We start from the raw sequence: 23,230 nt of genomic DNA on the forward strand, positions 1-23,230 counted from the left end.
AATCTGTGAGGAGAATAACTGTTTATAAAAATTAAGTGTTAGCCATGCTCATGTTTAAATAAATCACTAGTAATTTGTGTATGTGTGTGCGTGTTGCAGTACCTGCTCGACCTCATCCTGCAGTAATCTAGACTTGCTACAATACACCACAGTACCCGTTTGCTCCTTCCGGAATGTGTTCCCGACGTCCCAGGCTTAGATCAGAGGCGACGTGACAGTAGAGCATTTAAAGCGTACTGTGGCTGTGCGATGGTAGCGTGACATCCGGCCGTCAATCGCTTGAGGTCTTCTTGCGCGGCGATCTATGTGCGTGTCTGTGTGACAATGAAGGTCTAACAAACACTCTGTAGACCTAGAAAACCAGAATTCTTGTTTAATCTCCGCTGTGTTATGACCAATGGTTCAGATGGCTCTGAGCACTATGGGACTTAACATCTATGGTCATCAGTCCCCTAGAACTTAGAACTACTTAAACCTAAATAACCCAAGGACATCACACACATCCATGCCCGAGGTAGGATTCGAACCTGCGACCGTAGCGGTCATGCGGTTCCAGACTGAAGCGTCTAGAACCGATCGGCCACAGTGGCCGGCTATGACCCATGGATCTTCCATCGATTATCATTAATGTCGGTCAAATTTCGATGTTCGGCCATGTCGAAAACACATTCCTTTACCTCATGACGAGTTTATCCCAGATCTGTCACAGTTCCAGTACACATATTATGGCGATTACTTTGGAACCGAATGGTTCATTCTGAAGCCCGATCCTATAAGGCTGCACCGAAAGTCCCTGATTTTAATGACAACAATTTAAAACTGGCCTGCGCAGTCTAACGCGCTGCTTCCCGAGCGGGAAGGCGTGCCGGTCCCCGGCAAGAATCCGCCCAGCGGATTAGTGTCGACGTCCGGTGTGCCAGCCAGCCTGTGGATGGTTTTTAAGGCGGTTTTCCATCTATCTCGGCGAATGCGGGCTGGTTCCCTTTATACCGCCTCAGTTACACTGTTTAGGCGATTGCTGTGCAAACACCGTTTCCACGTACGCGTACACCATAATTACTCTGCCACGCAAACATTTGGGGTTACCCTTATCTGATATGAGACGTTCCGGTGGGGGGGTGTCCACTGGAGGCCGAGCCTCACAATAAGCAATAGCTCTGGTTGGATGAGGGGCGGCGGTGGGGTGGGGGGGCGGGGGTTGTGAAAAAATGAGGGCAACGGCGGGGCGAAGCCTCTCTCTCTCTGTCGTTTCTAGGTCCCCAATTTAATACAATACAATACAATTTAAAACTGACAACTAATGAACCTCACAGTGACGGTAGATGAATGCCACAATATGCATACTCCCACTATACAAGTAGGAATCAAACTCAAGTTTGATTCTGATTTCATATTGTCCAATGTATCTAATTGTCAAACATAAATCTCCCTTACTATTTGAAGGTTGCGCTGTCATCTTTGTTAGCTTACTTATGGAATGACACTTTTGTCAGACTCATTGATATGAAATAGCTGTGTAAAATATCTGATCAAGTTCGAACTTACAAGGGAACCTCCCTATCGCACCCCTCTCAGATTTAGTTATAAGTTGGCACAGTGGATAAGCCTTGAAAACCTGAACACAGATCAATCGAGAAAACAGCAAGAAGTTGTGTGGAACTATGAGAAAAATAAGCAAATGTGGCGTTCGCTGGTTTATTCAGTGGTTTGGTATTTAACTAATTTGTAAATGGAAATGATAATCTTATTTTATTGCATTGAGTAATTACTAAATAATTTTTCTCCCGGCTAAAGATTTGATCAAGTTGCTAAAGAACTCCAAGTTAAAGTCATGTTAACGTGTTGTCTGTAAGTTGTGTAAGTGTCACTAAATCACAGTTCATACAACAGATTCTATACAACCATGGATAATGATGGAAACAGTTATATTCAGCAAAATGATCATTAAAACCTCAGAATATCAGCTGCGCACAACACTGACGTATGTTACCTGAAAAAATATTCTTCGCAACTCGTGCGTAAATAATTTCGGCTCCATACATCAGCTAGAAAAGTTTGTTATAGCGATCGTGCTATGAGCACTGTTTTTAAAGAACCAATCTGATTCGAATTATTTTCATTAAAATGAGTTCGGGACCACCGGTGCACATTTATTTTTACACATTTGTATTACGTTCAGCATTTATGTCTGTAGAGTTGCGTAATTTGAATTTGCCGCTGTGATAATTGTTAAGATGGCGGCAGACAATTGATAGAGACTTTCAATTGTTAAAGCAAATAAGTAAACATTTAAAATGTTTATTAAACGCTATAAACTATACTTTAATATTGTGCAGTATTTAGACCTCGTCAAGCAAACATCTGATTTGTTTCTAAGGAAAACACAGACAAAAACGCGATACAAATCGCTATCATCAATGGCTGCGCTCGTTGCAGCGGAAAGAAATAATTACTGAGAGAGGAATTAAAGTTACAAATAATTATTCACTCATATTTATAATAATAATGAACTCTGTTTTCAAGTAATAATTAACAAATCATTACAATTTCTTAACAGACCTCAGTTTGATATGCATCCGCAACTTACAAAAGCCAACCAACAAAAGGTAAAAACAAAGGAAGACAAACGCAGATCATAAAAGGAAATTACAATTATCATTGTTTTTGTATGATACACATCGATATGTCCAATTACATCATAGAATATTATATAAATAAATAATATTTATAGGTTTTCACTGTTTTTTTCATACGTCAAATAGATAATGTTTATAACTGTTAGAGGCATAATTTCCTCTCGTTGCACTGTAGCCAAAAATTTATTTCGTGGATGTTACACAAAATATACAAACTGAGTAGTCCATGCGCAAGATAGGCAACATCAAGGATAATGTGAGCTCAGGCGCGCCGTGGTCCCTTGGTTAGCGTGAGCAGCTTCGGAACGAGAGGTCCTTGGTTCAAGTCTTCCCTAGAGTGAAAAGCTTACTTTCTTTATTTTCGCAAAGTTATGATCTGTCCGTTCGTTCGTTGACGTCTCTGTTTACTGTAATAAGTTTAGTGTCTGTGTTTTGTGACCGCGCCGCAGAAGCGTGCGATTAGTAGACGAAAGGACGTGCCTCTCCAGTGGGAACCGAAAATATTTGCTCGCAAGGTCATAGGTCAACCGATTCCTCCACAGGAAAACACGTCTGATATTTCCTATACGACACTGGTGACGGCATGTGCGTCACATGACATTAATATGTTGCCGACCCACCTAACTTGTACATCTGGCAAATGGGTAAATATTTCTTCTATCTTGCCCGATTTAGGTTTTCTTGTGGATGTGACAATCACTCTCAAAAAACTGATCGCATCGTACGGACGGACGGACAGATAATAATTGTCTGAAAATAAAAAAATTAAACTTTTCACTCGAGGGAAGACTTGAACCAAGGACCTCTAGTTCCGCAGCTGCTCAAGCTAACCACTTTTTTTCTTTTTTTATCCATTTTTTTGCAGACGCTCTATCCATCCTTTTTTTCCAGCAATCCAATTTTTAACCACTTCTTTTTTTAAATTTTTTATTTATTTATTTTTTAGGATGGTCAGGGCGTGGTACACGCCGCACTAGCAGTGGGGTCTCTTCAAGGCACTGCCAGTGCGTCGAGGCCCAAACCCCTCCCACCCCTTTTTTCATGTCCCCTGTTGGGTCATAGCACTAAGTGTGCAGAAATCTTAAAACAAAATTCCCATTCTCCGATGTAAGAAAGACAAAGAAACCTCTACTCTGAATAGAAACTGAACACTGATAAAAACTTAACAATTCGTCTTGAATCGCACAAATACTTTGGAAGTCGGACACGAGTAATTCTGAACAAAATGTTTCGAAAAAAAAAAAAACTTTTCGTGTAACACAGAAGTTCCGGAAGCAAGGTAATAGTAAATAATAATAAGAAATCAAGTGAATTTTAACTCTCTTCTGTTCGTTCTCGTTCAAGGTGTTGTAGTGGTTCCACATATTTAACCAATTTCTTTCAAAAATGATCTTCAGCATGTTGCCGTAGTGCGTTTTGTGGTTGCGATACGTGCTGATTTTTGCATATTCACACTTCATGTAAACGCGGAATTCTATCTCGTTGTCCGATCCAAGTTTGTGGATGACATAACTAACATATTTTCCCAGTAACCAGCTAATGGCGTTGGTTTTTAATTTCGGAAAGTATGTCATGTCTGATCTCAGGAGGAGCAATGGCGTTATATATTCCGTAGAGGACCTGGTGAGAAAGGCGATTTGTTGCCTGATCCAAATCTAGTTATGCACACTGCCACCACAGGTGAATCTGTGGATAAGTGTATCCACCAGATTGCATTTTCCACAAAGGTGTACCTGGTGTAAACCGATCCCATATAGTCTCTCGTTTGTGCTGATGACATTGTTAACAGTTTTGTACCATGCGGAAATAGCGTCTGTAGATGGCCCGGCATAGTTGATGTTCCGGCATACAGCTTTCCAGTCACAATTTGGGAACTTCGTTTCAATTTTGTTTCTGCCCTCATTTAACTTCCTTTCAAGTATGATGTAGCGCGCTGTGATACATGTGTTGCTTCTGATTTCCTCACTAAGATAACTTGCTTCGAGGAAAAAGTTCCTCACATACTGTAGACAGGCATTAATCCTTCGCACATCAATCGGTGCTTGCAGGGTATGGGATGTCACAGCCTCAAAGAGCTTTGCGGTTACACATTGTGGAAGTTCTCTGGGTATATGGAAAGTCCGTTTGATGAACAGAGCAGACGCTTTATTGCGAATATCCACCAAACCGAGGCCCCCGTTTCTGACATCCAGTATAACGGTAGTCGCACCAACCCTGAATATGTCTCCTCGCCATAAATAATTGGTAACAGTGGACATGATCCCTTTCGCTACTAGTTTAGGGATTGGAAATACCTGCGCAGTGAAATACTCTTTAGACAAAACGCAAGAGTTGATGAATTTGACTTTTTGCACCAGGTCCATAGTTCGATGAATGTTTTCCATTACAGCACCACGAACTTTCCTCCTAGTTTCCGTCCAGTTAAAAGCAGCCATCCTCATCGGGCATGCCATTAAGGTTATTCCCAATGTTTTATGTTGGTTGTTTTGTTTTGCCCATGCCAGTCGGAGGTGATCTAGGCCCCGTAGATTCAATATTTTACTTTTGTTTTCGCTCCCGACGCTAGACAATACCTTTGGATTTCTCTTTCCAGTGTAATTGTCTCCTCCTTATTCCTTATTACAACGCCCACGTCATCAGCATATGCTCGTATGATAGTTTTTTCACCACTCAATGTTATGCCTGTTAATCTTACGTGGACAGTGTGGAGAAAGGGCTCTAAAGATACGGAAAATAAAAACATAGATAAGGGACTGCCCTGTGAAACCCCTCGCCTTATCTGTATGGGTTTAGAAGTTTGGCCATTGATTGCTATTTTCGCATTTATACCAGTTGCAATATTTCTTAGCATGTTGACAATCAGAGGGTGGAAAGCCATTCTTGATAGCGTCGCAAAGAGCTATCTATGACTAACGCGGTCAAAAGCTTTTTTGAAATCTATACAGATTAAAGCACATTTTACATTTGTCACTGAGGTAATTGCAATGACGTCTCTGTATGCAGATACACTTTCGAATATCGTTCTGGTCGGAGAACAAGATTGATGATGACTCAATATTTCGTTGGAAAAGGCAGAGAGTCTTTTGTCGATAATACGCGAAATTATTTTGTAATCAGAATTTAGTAGTGAAAGAGGCCGAAAATTGTTTAAGTTGGTTTTGCCTTTACTCTTTGGAATCAGTACTATTTTACTTTCCTTAAACTCTGCAGGGACCGTTTTTCCGTTCAGGACCTCGTTTGCCATGGAAGTGATCTTGTCCCCAATTATAGACCAGGAGCGGGCATAAAACTCCACAGGGAGGCCATCAAGTCCCGGAGATTTTTTGAGAGGTGAGTTACGCACTGCCTCATGCACTTCATCTTTAGTAATAGGTGACAGGATGTCAGCGTTATCTGTTCCCGACAATTGTGGACCTAAAATAGTGAGAAAGTCCTCGAGAGCTGCATCTTCCACTGTGGTGGGGGCATATAAGGTTTCATAGTACTTGTGGACTTCGTCCAGTATTTCTTTCTGGCATGTGAGCCTCGTACCAGTATGCGTCTCGACTTCATCAATAAAAGTTTGATGTCTGTTTCTAGCATGCCGCACCAAGTGATACAGAGAAGCTGTTTCATCTGCTGCGACTGATGTGGCTTTCGATTTAATTTTTAATCCCTCCATCTGTTGCCGTTTAATGCTTAATAACTTGGCATTTATTTTTTTATGTCATTCAGACGAATTGCGTCATCATGGGCCTGTTGATATAAGTCTCTTAAAACTTTATAATAAAACTCCATTGTATTCCTCAACTTATTGTGCCTCGCTGCACTAAACAGCATGACAACTTTCCGCAGCCTTGGTTTAGCCCTCCTAGTCCACCAGTCAATGACTGTTGGGTCGTTTTCTGCTGTGCGGAGGCACATAGTGCACGCTGCTCTTATTTGCTGTTCCAGTTCTTCGTCAGTTAAAACAGAGATATTCAAATTCCATTGGCCTCTGAATTGACGGGTTGGCTGAACACTTAAATTAAAGCAAGTTAAAAGAGTACTGTGATCGCTAAAATACACGGGAATAGTTTCAACGTTTAATAAATAATTTTGCAAATTTTGTGACACGTAAATTCTATCTAGTCTGCTGCGGGAGTGGCTGGTTATATACGTGAACCCGACTGACGTCGGGTGCTGAAGTTCCCACACTTCCTTAAGGTGTAGATCACTTACTAACTTTTTTAACTGTGGCGAGTAGTTGAAATTGGGTTCTTGATCATTCTGGTTTAAAACACAGTTAAAATCTCCACCTAGTATAAGAGAACACGGATTTTTCCTCAATAAATAAATCAGTTCATCTTGAAAAAACTTCGCATGATCCAATTTGTGGGAATTTCCTGATGTGGCGTAAAGGTTAAGCACTGTCACATCGAAAATTGTTATGCCTATGGCTCTTCCTGATTCTAATCGTTCGATTTCAGGCACCGGAATGCCTTCCCTTATAAGAATGGTTGTACCGATATTGGCTTCGGTAGAAACATTAACAATTTCAAAAAAGCCTGGGATCCGAAATTCCGTTATCGCAGCTTCTTGTAGCAACGCGATATCTGTCCCAGACTGGTACAAGAATTCTTTTAGTGCTACCAATTTCAAGGGTGACTGTATTTTATTAACGTTAATAGTAGTAATGCTATAAGCTTGCATCACAGACATACCAGAAGAAGCTATTTGGGATGAGGATCGGTATGATTATAGCAGCAACGTGCCTCTCTACAAGTCACGATCTTTACAAGCTGTGTTCCCATTACATGTACTAACTTCCTAGAATAATTTTCACTGCTTTTAAACAAAGTGCTTGAGAAGAAAAGTATCCTGAAATCCTGACAATGCATTGCTAGAAGTCACTGTGGCCCTTCTCTTTCTCCTCTTCAGTGTTGGCCCTGATGACTTCATATTTAATATGCTTTTTCTTGATGTCTTTCTTCTCTGGTGTAGCTTTCGCTTGATGACGCGTGACAGCAAGACCCGGTTTCGGTCGCAGCCGCCGGCGGTGGCCATCTGGCGCAACGCCGGTGGCTTGCGAGTCGTCAATATTTGGTTCCCGCGTGGTGTCGTGTTGTATTGCCGGCGAGCCGGTGATGCTTGTTTATTTCCTCCTTCGGCGCGGCGTTGCGCTTCGGAGTCGGCAGGTTGTTTACTTGCTACTTCCTCGTACTGTTCGCACTGTATGGGCTGTGCACTTGATGCGGTTATTGCAGCTGTAACCTCAGGCTCATGGTCAAATTTCCGTGAAAGGTCACTACCAGCTGCGTCACTATCTGTTCGTGGCGGTATAAGTCCTTGTGCGGGATTGGGAGCCACATCGACCTGCATTTCATCTCCTTTTTCCACTTCCAACAGATCTTCAGGACTGGGCTTCGGCTTCCTTGCAACGGGTGTTTCACAGGAAGAGTCCTCATCAACATTTATTTCAGTTTCCTCTAGAGGACGCTTTTTAGTGGGAATCTCGCTGTCACGGGACGGAATTTCAGCAGTTAATGCAGGTTTTAAAGACGGAAAGTCATTAACATTAAGTGCAACATTTTCAGAGGTAGTAACAGGATCCACGACAGCCGCCGGCCCCGTTGTATTACTGGCTGGCAACATATCGTTGAGTGTTAATTGCGTAAAGTTATTTGTTAGCACAAAAACATGGCGAGGGCAGTCCTGACAGAGGTGACCAGACTCTTTACATACATGACATATAGGGGTTAGCCCTGAGTACATAACATGCGCCTTGTGCCCGTGAACAAAGATGTGGGAGGGAATGTTTGCCTTCACTTCCATCTCCACGGAGCGACTGCCGTTAAAGCACTGCAGCTTGAAATGCGAAGCCCACCTTTCGTTGAATATTTGCCTGACAAGGACATCTTTAATTTTCGAGTTGTCTACTTCTATGGGAATATTCAAAACCCTAACATTCCTAATTACAGACTCGGAATTCCGGAGTTTTACAGTACTTTTAGTACCATCACGGTGTGTAAGTTCCGTTTCATAACCAAAATTTTCCAGTAAGCGGTCTACACTCACGGAATCGTTAAACTTTGCAAAAATGCAGTATTCATCAGAGTCTAGCTGCATGGTATGAACCGATTCAGAATGAAGGCCAATTACCTCGGTAATCCAGTCGTGTATTTCAAGTGCAGAGGGCTGTACTCGACGGGTGTACTCGTCGAAGGTGAAAATCACGGTGTTTTTTCTCACGGAGTTTGCCATGCTGTTCTCCAGCGAAGAAATCTCGGACAACGCCGAAATCCAAACGGGCACTACGTAGAAAGACGACACGAACGAAGACCAAATGCTCAATTGATAACGCTTAATACACGTACAAAACGACAATAAACGATCACGAAACACGAAAACACTGTCGTAAACACTGAACGTTCACGGAGCAAACTTGAGGAGCGCGCGACCGCTGCGACAGCTAAAGCCAGACTGTGAGACGAGGGAACCAATTTCGCATATGGATTTCTCATTTTACTCAATACTTGGGAATTATACAGTACAATTGTTTGTACTATATGATTAACTAATTTACACATGTAACTTCACTTACACAGTCAAGTTTCCTTCAAAAGCGTTCTAACAATAAAAAGAAAGTAGGAAAACTGCGAAGCAAGAGAAATAGAATCATATCTCTCTATCCCTCACGCACTCCCTCCGTTTTTTAAAATGATTATTTACTTTCGACGTTGAGAAGAACTGTGATTTCTCTCTGATAAAGTAATGACTACTGCTTTTCATTATCATACTACAACTGTTATCATTTTTTGATAACGACTAATACTACACTACGTCCCAGATTCAAATATAAAGACAGACGCTCCTTTACTGAAGGAGAAGCATGTGTTCATTACGGCGGGACTACAGACGGAGTGATCTTCAGGAAGTACAACTCAGTTACCACAATTAATACACGAATTCATTGCCGGGTACATATTTAGCCATTCAAACTAAAAATATGTACAAGTGAGAGTATTCAACCTGACTATGTATACAACGTCCGAGGGCGTGCTGAATGGTAATGCCTCCAAAGTTTTTATTCTGTTCTCAACATCGGTTCAGTCAGCAGATGTCACGTATATTTTTCGGTCGACTTTGCTGTTTCTCTGACGTAACTTGCAACCCTCTGCCACTAGACGTCTCGGAATTCTAGCATCTGACATGGTGTTTTGCAGCACGTCTATGTAGGTGTGTGAGAAACTGAGTGCTGTAATCGAGTATCTAACCGAAGAGTCCTTCTGTGCGTGGAGTGCCCTCTCCTTTGCTTCGAAGATGCCGTACCTGTCACGAGGGCTGCGCAATCTGCAACAGTCAGACGCCTTGGGTTCACTGCCATCGGCCATCCTCCACACAGTCCCGACTTATCCCCATTAGATTTTCATTTGTTTCTGAAACTTAAAGAACACCTTCAATAACTTCCCTTTGATATTCATGAAGCAGTGCAAGCAGAAGTGACGTTGTGGCTTCGTCAAAGAAGTTCCCAGAGTGGATCGGGGACCTTTGGTTTGGAGCCGAGTGGAGGGTCTCAACCAGAGGCTTCGTCGACTCTCCATATAGAGAAGGGAATTGTAGGACGCCCCTAGATAGGTCAGGGGTGCGCTACACAAAGGAAGCGGCCACTCGGGTAGCAGAATACTTGTGGCGTGCACGTGGCGGTTTTTTAGTCTAGGCAATAGTGCGAGGTGTCCTGATGAACACTCACCAGTCGACGTGAAAGCAGGGAAATCAGGACGCGCTCAGTGTAAAGACACTTCAGCTACCAAGATACTAACAGTAAATTTTCAGGTTGTTCGGAATAAAATTCCTGAATTTAATGCCCTCCGGGAAGCGTGTGGCGCGCAAATTATTCTCGGGACTGAGAACAGGCTGAACCCTGAGATAGGAAGTTCTGAAATATTTAGTGAGGGTTGGAACGTGTATCGGAAGGACAGATTAGACACCGTAGGAGGTGGTGTCTTCATTGCAGTTGAAAAATAAATGGCTCTGAGCACTATGGGACTTAACTTCTGAGGTCATCAGTCCCCTAGAACTTAGAAATACTTAAACCTAACTAACCTAAGGACATCACACACATCCATGCCCGAGGCAGGATTCGAACCTGCGACCTTAGCGGCCATGCGGTTCCAGACTGTAGCGCCTAGAACCACTTGGCCACTCAGGCCGGCTCATTGCAGTTGACAAAAATATTGTGTCTACTGAGGTCGAAGTAGAGTGTGATTGTGAAGTTATCTGGACACGTTTAACAGGGCTAGGGGAAATAAAGTTAATTGTTGGGTGTTATTACCGGCCACCAGGTTCCACCGTGACAGCTGTAGAATCATTCAAAGGGAGTCTACATTCTGTATCGCAGAAGTACCCGGATCATGCTACATTTGTCGGAGGCGACTTCAACCTACCTAGTATAGACTGGGGTGTGAATGGATTCATTACAGGTGGTACAGACAACCCGTCGTGTGAATTAATTTTGAACAAATTATCCGAAAACTGTCTTGAGCAGCTAAATCGACAGCCAACGCGTAGTGGAAATATTTTAGATCTGGTAGCCACGAACAGACCAGACCACATCGACGGTGTCAGTGTTGAGACAGGGATAGTGATCATGATGTTGTCATTACGACTATGGTTACGAAAGTTAAAAAGTCGGTCAAGAGGGCTACGAGAGTATTCTTACTAGAAAGATCAGATAAGCAGTTGTTAGCATCCCACTTAGTAAATGAATCAACTTCATTTACTTCCGGTACGATGGACGTGGAAGAATTATGGGCAAATTTTAAACACATTGTAAATCACGCATTAGACAAGTGGGTGCCGAAAAAGTGGGTTACGGACGAAAAAGACCCACCGCGGCTTAACAGCGCAATTTGGAGAATGCTCAGGAAGCAAAGGCAGCTGCACTCGCGGTACAAGAAAGATCGGGAGAATCAGGACAGGGAAAAATTAGTAGAGATTAGTGCTGCTGTAAAAAGAGCGATGCGCGAAGCATTCAACCACTACCACCGTCATACCTTAGCAAAAGATCTTATTGAAAACCCAAGCCAATTCTGGTCTTACGTAAAATCGGTAAGCGGATCGAAGGCTCACTGATCACTCTGGCCTGGCAACGGAAGACAGCAAAACGAAAGCTGAAATTTTAAATTTAGCATTTGAGAAATCTTTCACGAAAGAGGATCGTACAAACATACCGCCGTTTGTCTCGTACAGATTCCCGTATGGAGGACATAGTGATCGACATACCTGGGGTTGTGAAGCAGCTGAATGGGTTGAAAATAAATAAATCGCCTGGTCCTGATGGGATTACAATTCGGTTGTATATAGAGTACTCTACTGCATTGGCTCCTTACTTAGCTTGCATTTATCGCGAATCTCTTGCTCAACGTAAAGTCCCGAGCGACTGGAAGAAATCGCAGGTGACGCCTGTATATAAGAAGGCCAGAAGGACGGATCCTCAAAATTACAGACCAATATCCTTAACATCGGTTTGTTGCAGGATTCTCGAACATAATCTCAGTTCGAATATAGTGAATTTCCTTGAGACAGAGAAGTTGCTGTCCATGCATTAGTACGGCCTTAGAAAGCATCGCTCCTGCGAAACGCAACTCGCCCTTTTTTCACATGGTATCTTGCGAACCATGGATGAAGGGTATCTGACGGATGCCATATTCCTTGTCTTCCGGAAAGCGTTTGACTCGGTGTCCCACTGCAGACTCCTAACTAAGGTACGAGCATACTTCGTTCCCAAGTATGTGAGTGGCTCTAAGGCTTCTTAAGCAATAGAACCCAGTACGTTGTCCTCGATGGTGAGTGCTCATCGGAGGTGAGGGTATCATCAGGAGTGCCCCAGGGAAGTGTGGTATGCCCGCTGTTGTTTTCTATCTACATAAATGGTCTTTTGGATAGGGTGGATAGCAATGTGTGGCTGTTTGCTTATGATGCTGTGGTGTACGGGAAGGTGTCGTCGTTGAGTGACTGTAGGAGGATACAAGACGACTTGGACAGGATTTGTGATTGGTGTAAAGAATGGCAGCTAACTCTAAATATAGATAAATGTAAATTAATGCAGATGAATAGGAAAAAGAATCCCGTAATACTTTAATACTCCATTAGTAGTGTAGCGCTTGACACAGTCACGTCGATTAAATATTTTGGCGTAACATTGCAGAGCGATATGAAGTGGGACAAGCATGTAATGGCAGTTGTGGGAAAGGCGGATAGTCGTTTTCGGTTCATTGGTAGAATTTTGGGACGGTTCATTGGTAGAATTTCGGGGAGATGTGGTTCATCTGCAAAGGAGACCGCTTATAAAACACTAATACGACCTATTCTTGAGTAGTGCTTGAGCTTTTGGGATCCCTATCAGGTCGGATTGAGGGAGGTCATAGAAGCAATTCAGAGGCGGGCAGCTAGATTTGTTACTGGTAGGTTTGATCATCACGCGAGTGATACGGAAATGCTTCAGGAACTCGGGTGGGAGTCTCTAGAGGAAAGGAGGCGTTCTTTTCGTGAATCGCTACTGAGGAAATTTAGAGAACCAGCATTTGAGGCTAACTGCAGTACAATTTTACTGCTACGGAAAGACCACAAAGATAAGAGAGATTAGGGCTCGTACAGAGGCATATAGGCAGTCATTTTTCCATCGTTCTGTTTGGGAGTGGAACAGAGAGAGAAAATGATAGTTGTGGTACGAGGTACCCTCCGCCACGCACCGTACGGTGGATTGCGGAGTATGTATGTAGATGTAGAAACATTCTGCTACGACGGCATCAATTAAACTGGTCTCTCGTTGGGGGGAATGTGATCGTCGCCAGGGTACTGAGAGGTGAGAAGTAAATATGTAGACATGAGGAATGAAGATTTAGAATCTTAATAACGTTAAAAAGCTTTAAGAGCTTTCACATAAAACATTCAGAGGCATTTTTTACAACACGCCTTCGTAATAAGAGAGGATAAAATGAAATCGTACTCAAGTATTGCAGTTAAATTCTTGCGTGTGGCCTACCAACTGTGGTGGTTTGATGGTAAGGAATTTGAGCAAATTTAGGTAAGAGTGTCGTTCAGATCAAATCTCGATCTGATCAAACCCATTTACGGTTCTCGTAGTTTTACATCATCGTTCTCGGTGCATGTTAGTATCAATCTCTCTAGTTACATGGTTGCAGCCCGTACCTCATCACCTCGAACTGAATGTTAAGCCGGAAGCAATGAGATAGGAGGAATACCTATGAACCGTAAATTTCATTTCAGATCGTGTTTTGCAAGTGATATACATGTCAAGTGTCCAGACGTCCTTCTTGACTGTTTCGGTCTATTTTTTAATGTATACATGTCAACCCTTGCCAACGTCCTATGTTGTCTAAGTTACATGTTCAAAATTTCGGTCTCCACCCATTCTGTTTTCCTTTAAACGGTCCGCTCGTTACCTGGTAAACTTCTCGTGGACGTGCATGTAGTAATATTATATTGTGTGAAACTAACATTATTTAAGCTTGTAACATGATAATAAGGATGTGTTATGCCCATTAGGCACGTCCATCACTGCAAGCTCGGCACCATTCATTCTTCTCGCTTTTCCTCAGTCCTTTTTATAGTGGTATATTGTCTACTTATCTTAATATTGTCAGCTGGTATCTGGTCCTCTTTCAAGTCACCATTTCTTGCAGTGAAACAATTATTAATCTACCCTTTCTTATCCAGTGTCGTATCCAGTTTCTTTTCTTCCTTTTAATTGTTTCCGGTATTTGTCTGTTGTCATGCATCCTCAGTAACAGAAATTCCTTCATTATTTTATCTCTTCAATTCACACCTGCTGTTCTTCTCCTATTTCTCTTGCTAATACCCCTTAAACATGTCGCCTCTATACGTCGCAGTTCCTTTGTTTCGGCACAATTCGGAGTAAAACTCGATACAAAACGTTTCAACAAACGTTAACCTTATTTATCTAACGGAACACAGAAAATATTCCTTCTTTCGCAAAATACAATAAGTATCGATGTTTTTAGTTTTCGATTACATGCCATCTCACTGGTAATCTTGCATCCTACATACATGAAGGTGTCGACTTCTGCGTCTAAGTCACCCATTTCCTCTTTTATTTTCCTTCACTGCCTTGTTAACATAATCTAAGATAGTGGAACTAACATCAGGGGTTCGATACAATCAAACTTTATGTAACGTAACTCTATCAGGGCCCGTCTCCTACGTTGAACTGGAGCGTATTGTGAGATGGAGGGGTACGCAATTACCTGTCTGTTGCAGCGTTTCGGCCAATAACCAGCTGCATGTGGTCTGCGTTGTGGTTGCTAAGTCAGTAATGGCTTAACGTCTGGGTGTCAGGCGGCAGCACTATCGGCAGCTGTTATGTAATGAGCTCAAGTGAGACCATCGGCTTCTCTAGTACCAGACAAATACTATACCAGAGTACACAGTGAGATGCTCACGCGTATGCACCAGGCACCGACAGGTGCTTTCAGATCTTGTGCCACGTGTAATGGAAACGAGATTCTGTCAAGTGTCCCTCAAACCATTCTAACTCAATTAGAGAGTAATGTGGCAGGGCATTGTAAAGCTAACTTGCGAGTTTCTGCACCAGAAAAAACGAATGTGCGTGATTGCATACTAGAGTCAACCGCTGAAAGACGTTGGCAGTCCCATCAGAGACTTCGATTTAATTCCATGTTAAAATCCTCCAGACGACAACATCTCAACAGCCTCCCAAATAGTGCTCTGTAGGTAACTGCCTCCAAGAATCGTCTTATGTAGTTCTAGATGTAACGGGAGTACGATTCGTTATGAATAGGAAGGTAGGGCTGAAACTGTGTTACTGTGAATAGTTCAATGATAGGGTTGTTCTTATAAGAATCGACTGCAAACCAACATTGGCAACGATAGTTCAGGTATACATGCCCACGTCTTACGCTGAAGGTGAAGAGATAGAGAAGGTATATGAAGATACTGAAAGTGTAATAAAGTACGTAAAGATGAAAATCTAATAGTCATAGGGGACTGGAACCCAGTTGAAGGGGAAGGAGTAGAAGAAAAGGCTACAGGAGAATATAGGCTTGGGACAAGGAACGAGAGAGAAGAGAGACTAATCGAGTTCTGTAATAAATTTCACCTACTAATGGCGAATACTCTGTTCAAGAATCACAAGAGGAGTAGGTACACATCGAAAAGGCTGGGTGATATGGGAACACTTCACTTAGATTACATCATGGTCAAACAGAGATTCGGAAATTAGATACTAGATTGTAAGGATTATCTAGGACCAGTTATAACTCAAATCGTAATGTAATAATGATGAAGAGTAGGCTGATGTTTAAGAGATTAGTCAGGAAGAATTGGGATAGTGAAGTACTAAGGAATGGCAGTACAGTTGAAGAGGAATGGACATCTATAAAATCGGCAATCACAGAACTTACACAGTTATAAAGAAGACAACTGCGAAGAAACCGTGGGTAACAGAAGAAACACTTCATTTGATCGATTAAAGAAGGAAGTACAAAAATGTTCAGGGAAATTCAGGAAAACAGAAATACCGATCTCTGAGAACTGAAACAAATGGGAAACGCAGGGAAGCTAAGACGAAATGAGAGCATAAAAATGTGAAGAAATCGAAACAGAAATGACTGTCGGAAGGACTAACTCAACATTCAGGAAAATGAAATTAAAAGCAGGGATGGCAACATTATGAGTGCAACGGGAGTTCCACTGTTAAATGCAGAGGAGAGGGCGGATAGGTGGAAACATTACATTCAATGCCTCTGTGAGGGGAAAGATATGGCTCTGGCTCTGAGTACTATGGGACTTAACAGCTGTGGTTATCAGTCCCCTAGAACTTAGAACTACTTAAACCGAACTAACCTAAGGACATCACACAGGGAAAGATTTGTCTGATGTGATATAAGAGGAATCGATTTAGAAGAGGTAAAGAATATAGTATTAGAATTTTAGACAGCTTTGGAGGACTTAGGCAACGGCCTTGCCGTAGTGGACACACCGGTTCCCGTCAGATCACCGAAGTTAAGCGTTGAGGGGCGTGGCCAGCACTTGGATGGGTGACCATCCGGGTGGCCACGTGCTGTTGCCATTTATCGGGGTGCAGTCGTGATGCCAACTGAGGAGCTACTCGACCGAATAGTAGCGGCTCCGGTCAAAGAAAACCATCAAAACGACCGGGAGTGCGATGTGGTGACCACACGCCCCTCCTGTCCGCTTCCTCATTGAGGATGACACGGCGGTCGGATGCTCCCAATGAGCCACTCGTGGCATGAAGACGGAGTGCTTTTTTTTGGGAGGACTTAAGACCAAATAAGGCAGCAGTGATAGATAATATTCGATCAGAATTTCTAAAGTCATGGGGGGAAGTAGCAACAAAACGAATATTCACGCTGGTGTGTAGAATGTATGAATCTGGCGACATACCATCTAACTTTCAGAAAAATATCATCCACACAATGCCGGAGATTGCAAGAGCTGACAAGTGTGAGAATTATCGCACAATCAGCTTAACAGCGCATGCATCCAAGCTGCTATATCAGTAATACACAGAAGAATAGAACATAAAATTGAGGATGTGTTACATGACGATCAGTTTGGCTTTACGAAAGGTAAAGGCAAGAGATAGGCAATTCTGCCGTTGCGGTTGATAATGGAAGCAAGATAAAGAAAAGTCAAGGCATGTTTATAGGATTTGCCGACCTGGAAAAAATGTTCGACAATGTAAAATGGAGCAAGATGTTTTAATTCTGCGGAAAATAGGGGTAAGCTAGAAGGAGAGATGGGTAATATACAATATGTGCAAGGGCAAAGAGGGAGTAATAAGCGTGGACGACCAAGAACGATGTGCTCGGATTAAAAAGGGTGTAAGACAAGGATGTAGTCTTTCACCCCCACTGCTCAATCTGTATATCGAAGAGGGAATGATGGAAATAAGTGGAAGGTTCAGGAATGGAATTAAAATTCAAGGTGAAAGAATACCAATGACACGATTCGCTGATGACATTTCGAGTACAGAATATGGACTGAGAGTAAATCGAAGAAAGGTGAAAGTAATGAGAAGTAGCAGAAATGAGAACAGCGAGGAACTTGACATCAGGATTGATGGTCACTAAGTAGATGAAGTTAAGGAATTCAGTTGCCTAGGCAGCCAAATCACCAATGACGGACGGAGCAAGGAGGACATCAAAAGCAGACTAGCACTGGCAAAATTGGCATTTCTGTCCAAGCGAAGAATACTAATATCAAACATAAGCCTTAATTTGAGGAGAAAATTTCTGATAATGTACGTTTGGAAGACAGATTTGTGTGGTAGGAAAGATGGACTGTGGCTGAAACCGGAGCAGAATCGAATCATTTGAGGTGTGGTGCTACGGACGAATGTTGAAAACAGGTGGACTGATAGGGTAGAGAACGAGGATGTTCTGTGCAGAATCGGAGATGAAAAGAATATGTAGAGAACACTGAGAAGGAGAATGGGCAGGCTAATAGGACGTATATTAAAACATCAGGGTACTAGAGGAAGCTGTAGAGGGAAAAACTGTAGAGGAAGACAGAGATTGGAACACATCCATCAAATAGTTGAAGACGTAGATGGCAATGCTACTCTGAAGAGTTTGGCACAGGAGAGAAATTCGTGGCAGACCGCATCGAACCAGTCAGAAGACTGATGTCCCAAAAAGCATACATCTCCATCTCCCGCCACCCGTGTACCCGTCTACTACAAGTAGAGCAAACTTGACCTATTAATCGGAACCCCCTGCAAGCCACCACCCGATTTGTAAGTCGGGAAACCTACAAGACATTCTGATTCAGACTCTTCACTCACCAAAGGACCACAGTTTTTTTTTTTTTTGTGGACGATGCTGCAGATAATGGGCTCCGCCTTCATCTCGCTGTCGAAGTTGTCAGTTCTTACCACTTCAGCTAGCCACACAAAACCAGAATGTATCTCTTCCTGTCCAAAGCGACACACATCATTGGTACCAACATGGCTGCACCCCGTGCTCTTCATGGTTAGAGGCACTTTTCGACAGCTGGAATGACTCCTCCCGGCATGCACACAGATCGCACACTGGATTCCTTCCCTTCCTTGGTAACCATTTCCCTAAGGCACCCCGTCACGCGCCTAACGGTGGAGCCTCCATCTACAAGTAAACCCACCCTCTGTGAATGTCCAGATCTTACTGGCTGAAAGGCTTTCTCTGGAACAGGACAGGCAACTGTATCTGGCTCAGGGTCTTTGTCAGACACAGACGGCTTCCGAAATGTCTTCATCAGACGAACTGGAGAAGCGCTTCGATCGGCCCTCTGGGAAGTCTTTTGCTGTCCGTCATACCTTGAATCAAGCTCCCACTGAACCACGGGTGGGGATGATCCACAATGAGCGCTGTACTGTGTTGGTGACAGCAGTCGATCGATCAGGGGATGTGAGGGACGTGCTGTACGTTCTTTACATTTCCACATCCAGCTCTCCACAGTGAGGCCGTAGGCAGCAACCTCAAGCTGTGTGATCAGAGGTAGCACTGGCTGGAGCTTCGAGCACTACTATCACAGTCGCGTCCGTGCTAAAGTCGGAAAAACTATAAATTAAACTGTGATTAAAACACTGTGTTCTTAAATTCTGCTGCTACACGGGAGCTGCTGACCAACTAACGAGCTCTGCAACTGTAACTGACTGTTCACAGGAAAACAAATGCCTGGCGTGAAACAAGCGGCATAAATAGAAGCTACACGTTAATTATAAAGCGAAACTGCAGCCACTAGAAATCCAAATATGCAAGATATTTGCCGGCCGCGGTGGTCTAGCGGTTCTGGCGCTGCAGTCCGGAACCGCGGGACTGCTACGGTCGCAGGTTCGAATCCTGCCTCGGGCATGGGTGTGTGTGATGTCCTTAGGTTAGTTAGGTTTAAGTAGTTCTAAGTTCTAGGGGACTTATGACCTAAGATGTTGAGTCCCATAGTGCTCAGAGCCATTTTTTTTTTTTTTTTGCAAGATATTTAAGAATTTAAACTGAAAGGCACACAGTAAATTAAGCAATAAGTCGATTCCTGTTATTAGAATCTCATTACAGCTCACAAACGGAACTTTGTGCTCCGAGTTGCTGCTGCCTGGGCGGGAGCTGCTGACCAACCACCAGACGTCGATATCCAGCTTTACTAAATTTGAGATTTATGTGCCACACTGTCGTCAGTTTGCATATTGTGACAATCTACGAGATTCTAGTCATCAATACGTTACCTTACACTGACAACAAAGAAATTTCCGGAAACGATAGCAGGCGAAAAGTAATATTCAAGGACGATATTGGGGATGGAGAATCGTATGCGTTCATCTGGCCAAATGTGTAGATGTCATGAGCCTTCCTCATCTCGCCCTCGACTGCATGCTGATGGCGAGTATGAGATTTCACCATTTCCTAATAACGTGACAAAAAATAAAAACATCTACAGCTGTCCTTATGATTTTATTTTATTTTGTCGCTACCAGTTTTGACGTTTCATTGCGACATCTTCAGGCTGTTCTGATGCGGTAAGTGTTGATACGATCCCCATGCATAACTCATCAGTTGCCAGCATTACTGGATTCGCAGATAATGTGTTAGCACTCCAACCATCAATTGACAACTGTTGACAAGAGAACTTTGCGAGAGAAAGGACGATTTCTTTTGATGGCAGCTCCCAGATTCCTCAAGACATTGTAGTACCTCTCTGCATTCATTGTGGTTTCCGCTGAAAGAAATGCAAAAGAAAAAACCCCTGACAGTCCGTAAAGATGGTTGCCATAACGTTCCATGCCGAATGTGTGACCTTTTTCTTTTTTGGGGGGCATTTTCGCCAAGTTTCTTTCACTCCATGCACTGGCGTTTAGGTCCCAGGAGTCGAATAATGGAACCTGGTGTTATCCTCGTGACAAGCTGTTTGAAGAGCAGAACTCCCTCTGTCTCAGATACATTTCTCCCCGAATCCGTATGTTGCTGCTTGTGGACATCACTCAGAGAACGTGGCACCCATCTTGCGCAGACTTTGCATTAGTGAAGTTGGTCTGTTATGGTCTTTACAATGGATGAGCTTCTAACTGCAGCGCCAGAAGTTAATCGTCTTAGACTATTGTTAAGAGTAGCGTGACGACCTACGTCTACAACATTGCGAACTGCATTAATGGCGTCATCACTTGCAGCTGAAGAGGGGTTCCTTGTGCACTGCTCGTCATTCACATCTTCACGCCCTTCCATAAACTGTACACGACAAAGTCAAACCATTTGAATGCTCGCACAGCCTTCCGCATAGACAGAAATTAAACCCCGATGAACATCGACAGTGGATAGATGTGTGGCTGGGAAAAAACGAATGGCAGATGTAACTCACAAACGGACATATTATGTAGCAGTAACTCCATGCTAGCTAGCAGTGTACTGACAACATACTGGGTTATGCACTGTAGGCCGGTGTAAGCGTTGTCATCACATACCAGTGGAACTTGTGAGCACTCACATGTCACGGGCACATTTATTTTAGCACTTCGTCTTCAGGCCACGAGTGGCCTACCGGGACCATCCGACTGCCGCGTTATCGTCAGTGGAGGATGCGGATGGGAGGGGCATGGGGTCAGCACACCGCTCTCCAGGTCGTTATGATGGTATTCTTGACCGAAGCCGCTACTTTTCGGTCGAGTAGCTCCTCAATTGGCATCACGAGGCTGAGTGCACCCCGCAAAACGGCAACAGCGCATGGCGGCCTGGATGGTCACCCATCCAAGTGCCAACCACGCCCGACAGCGCTTAACTTCTGTGATCGTACGGGAACCGTCGTAACCACTGCGGCAAGGACATTTATTTGGCAGAGAAATAAAACAGCGGAACCTGCTTATTTGAAGAACCCCGTAATATTATATAGGGGCGCACGTAGCCAGAATACAGTGACCAGGAAAGAAAGAGACGTTCTAAAATGAGGTGTTGCAGAAGGATGTAGTTGACATTTAGATTGGATCATCAACGAAAAGTGCTCAGCCGAGTTGCGGACAAGAGTTGTTCGGGGAAAAATATGAGTAAACGGTAGGGCTAGGTTGATTTGCCACCACCGTTGGGACTCAAGGAAGTTAATTTGGTGTTGGAAACAACAGTGAGTGGTAATTCTTGGGGAGACTCAGATTCGATTGCGGTGGGTAGGTTCAACCCGGTGTAGGTGGCAGAAGCTATGCAGAAATGAAGGGAATTGCACAGAATGAACTAGTATCGACAACAGCATCAGAATAATCTTCCAAATGACTGCAACCAACTGCGCCTATCTATTCGTTATATAGAACACAGGTACCAGTTAGATATCTGCGTGACGGCTGACGTGTCACGTTCAAAGACTCGCTGCTTAACAACGAAGCATAGAAAATGGAATATCGTGTACTTCTGTTGTGAACGCTCAAAGCATTACCGCGATAAAGATCAGTGAGAGACGTAAGCACTTTAGCAAGCGTTCGTGACAGGTTAGTCGATCGAAAAGCGGTTGGTGACCCGCACTCGAATGCGATTGCATCGGGCACTTTCCCCCCCGAGTAAGTCCTACGCGCTCGTCCTAGGCTTCCCGGAGACCGGCTGAGCCTAGGTGAGACTAGGCACGATCCAGATAGCCGCTGCGCCGGCTGGTCGATACGGCGCGCTGCCTGCTCGTCGACACGCGACCCGCACCAGCTGCGTGCCACGCCGACCACCGCAGGAATGTCCGCCTCTGCGTGTTCCTTATCTCCACAGCATCGCCCCATTACAGACGACGCATTTCTGCTGTGATTTAGCTCGCAGATGGACTGCCTGATGCAGCCCGATTACATCCCTGTTGCTGAAATGGGCAATTACTTGAATGTAAACTAGATAGTACACTGGACATGAGAACTACGACACCATGAAAGTCTTGAAAACATGAAAAATGTCGCAAAAGGCGTAAAGTGCTATTGAACTTGTCACCTGGTGCAGCTAGAAGTATATTCCAGATGTCTCAACTGGGAATTTTTCCGAAACATCGTATTTTGGAACTAAGCCTGCAGAGCAATGAGAATGATCTCAGTTCTGTGGCGAAGCGAGTCCACAGCTATCTTCAGATCACCTTATCAAGTTGAAGCCACTCATTGAAGATTATCTCATACACTTACCAGATTTCTCGAATGCTTACTGCTCCATTTCACTTGTTGGTTCAATTAGTTGGTTCAAATGGCTCTGACCACGATGGGACTTAACATCTGAGGTCATCAGTCCCCTAGAACTTAGAACTACTTAAACCTAGCTAACCTAAGGACAACACTCACATCCATGCCCGAGGCAGGATTCGGACCTGCGACCGCAGCGGTCGCTCGATTCCAGATTGAAGCGCCTAGAACTGCTCGGCCACACCCGTCCAATTAGTCTCATTTTTATCGGGCTTCGTTATCGGATGATTTAGCGAGCCACTCGACGTATGATTGTGTGCTTCAATGATCGTCGAATTGGGAACGTATGCTTGCAGACTCGTGAACACCGGTGAAGTCAGAAGACAGCAGCGTTCATAGAACACTGCTATGATGTTGTTACTAAACATTATAGCCAAAAAAAATTTCAAATGTGTGTGAA

The 23,230-nt window shown here is 43.6% G+C and overlaps 1 protein-coding gene and 1 pseudogene across 1 annotated transcript in view; both read left to right on the plus strand.

The window, feature by feature from the left end:
• LOC126412294 (zwei Ig domain protein zig-8-like) overlaps window positions 1-23,230 on the plus strand; it is an 899,595-nt gene that overhangs the window by 389,760 nt on the left and 486,605 nt on the right. The window lies entirely within an intron of this gene.
• On the plus strand, window positions 16,611-16,728 carry LOC126413697 (5S ribosomal RNA; annotated as a pseudogene).

This window comes from Schistocerca serialis, chromosome 7 (genome assembly GCF_023864345.2).
Source record: "Schistocerca serialis cubense isolate TAMUIC-IGC-003099 chromosome 7, iqSchSeri2.2, whole genome shotgun sequence".
NCBI classification, from domain to species: Eukaryota; Metazoa; Arthropoda; class Insecta; order Orthoptera; family Acrididae; genus Schistocerca; species Schistocerca serialis.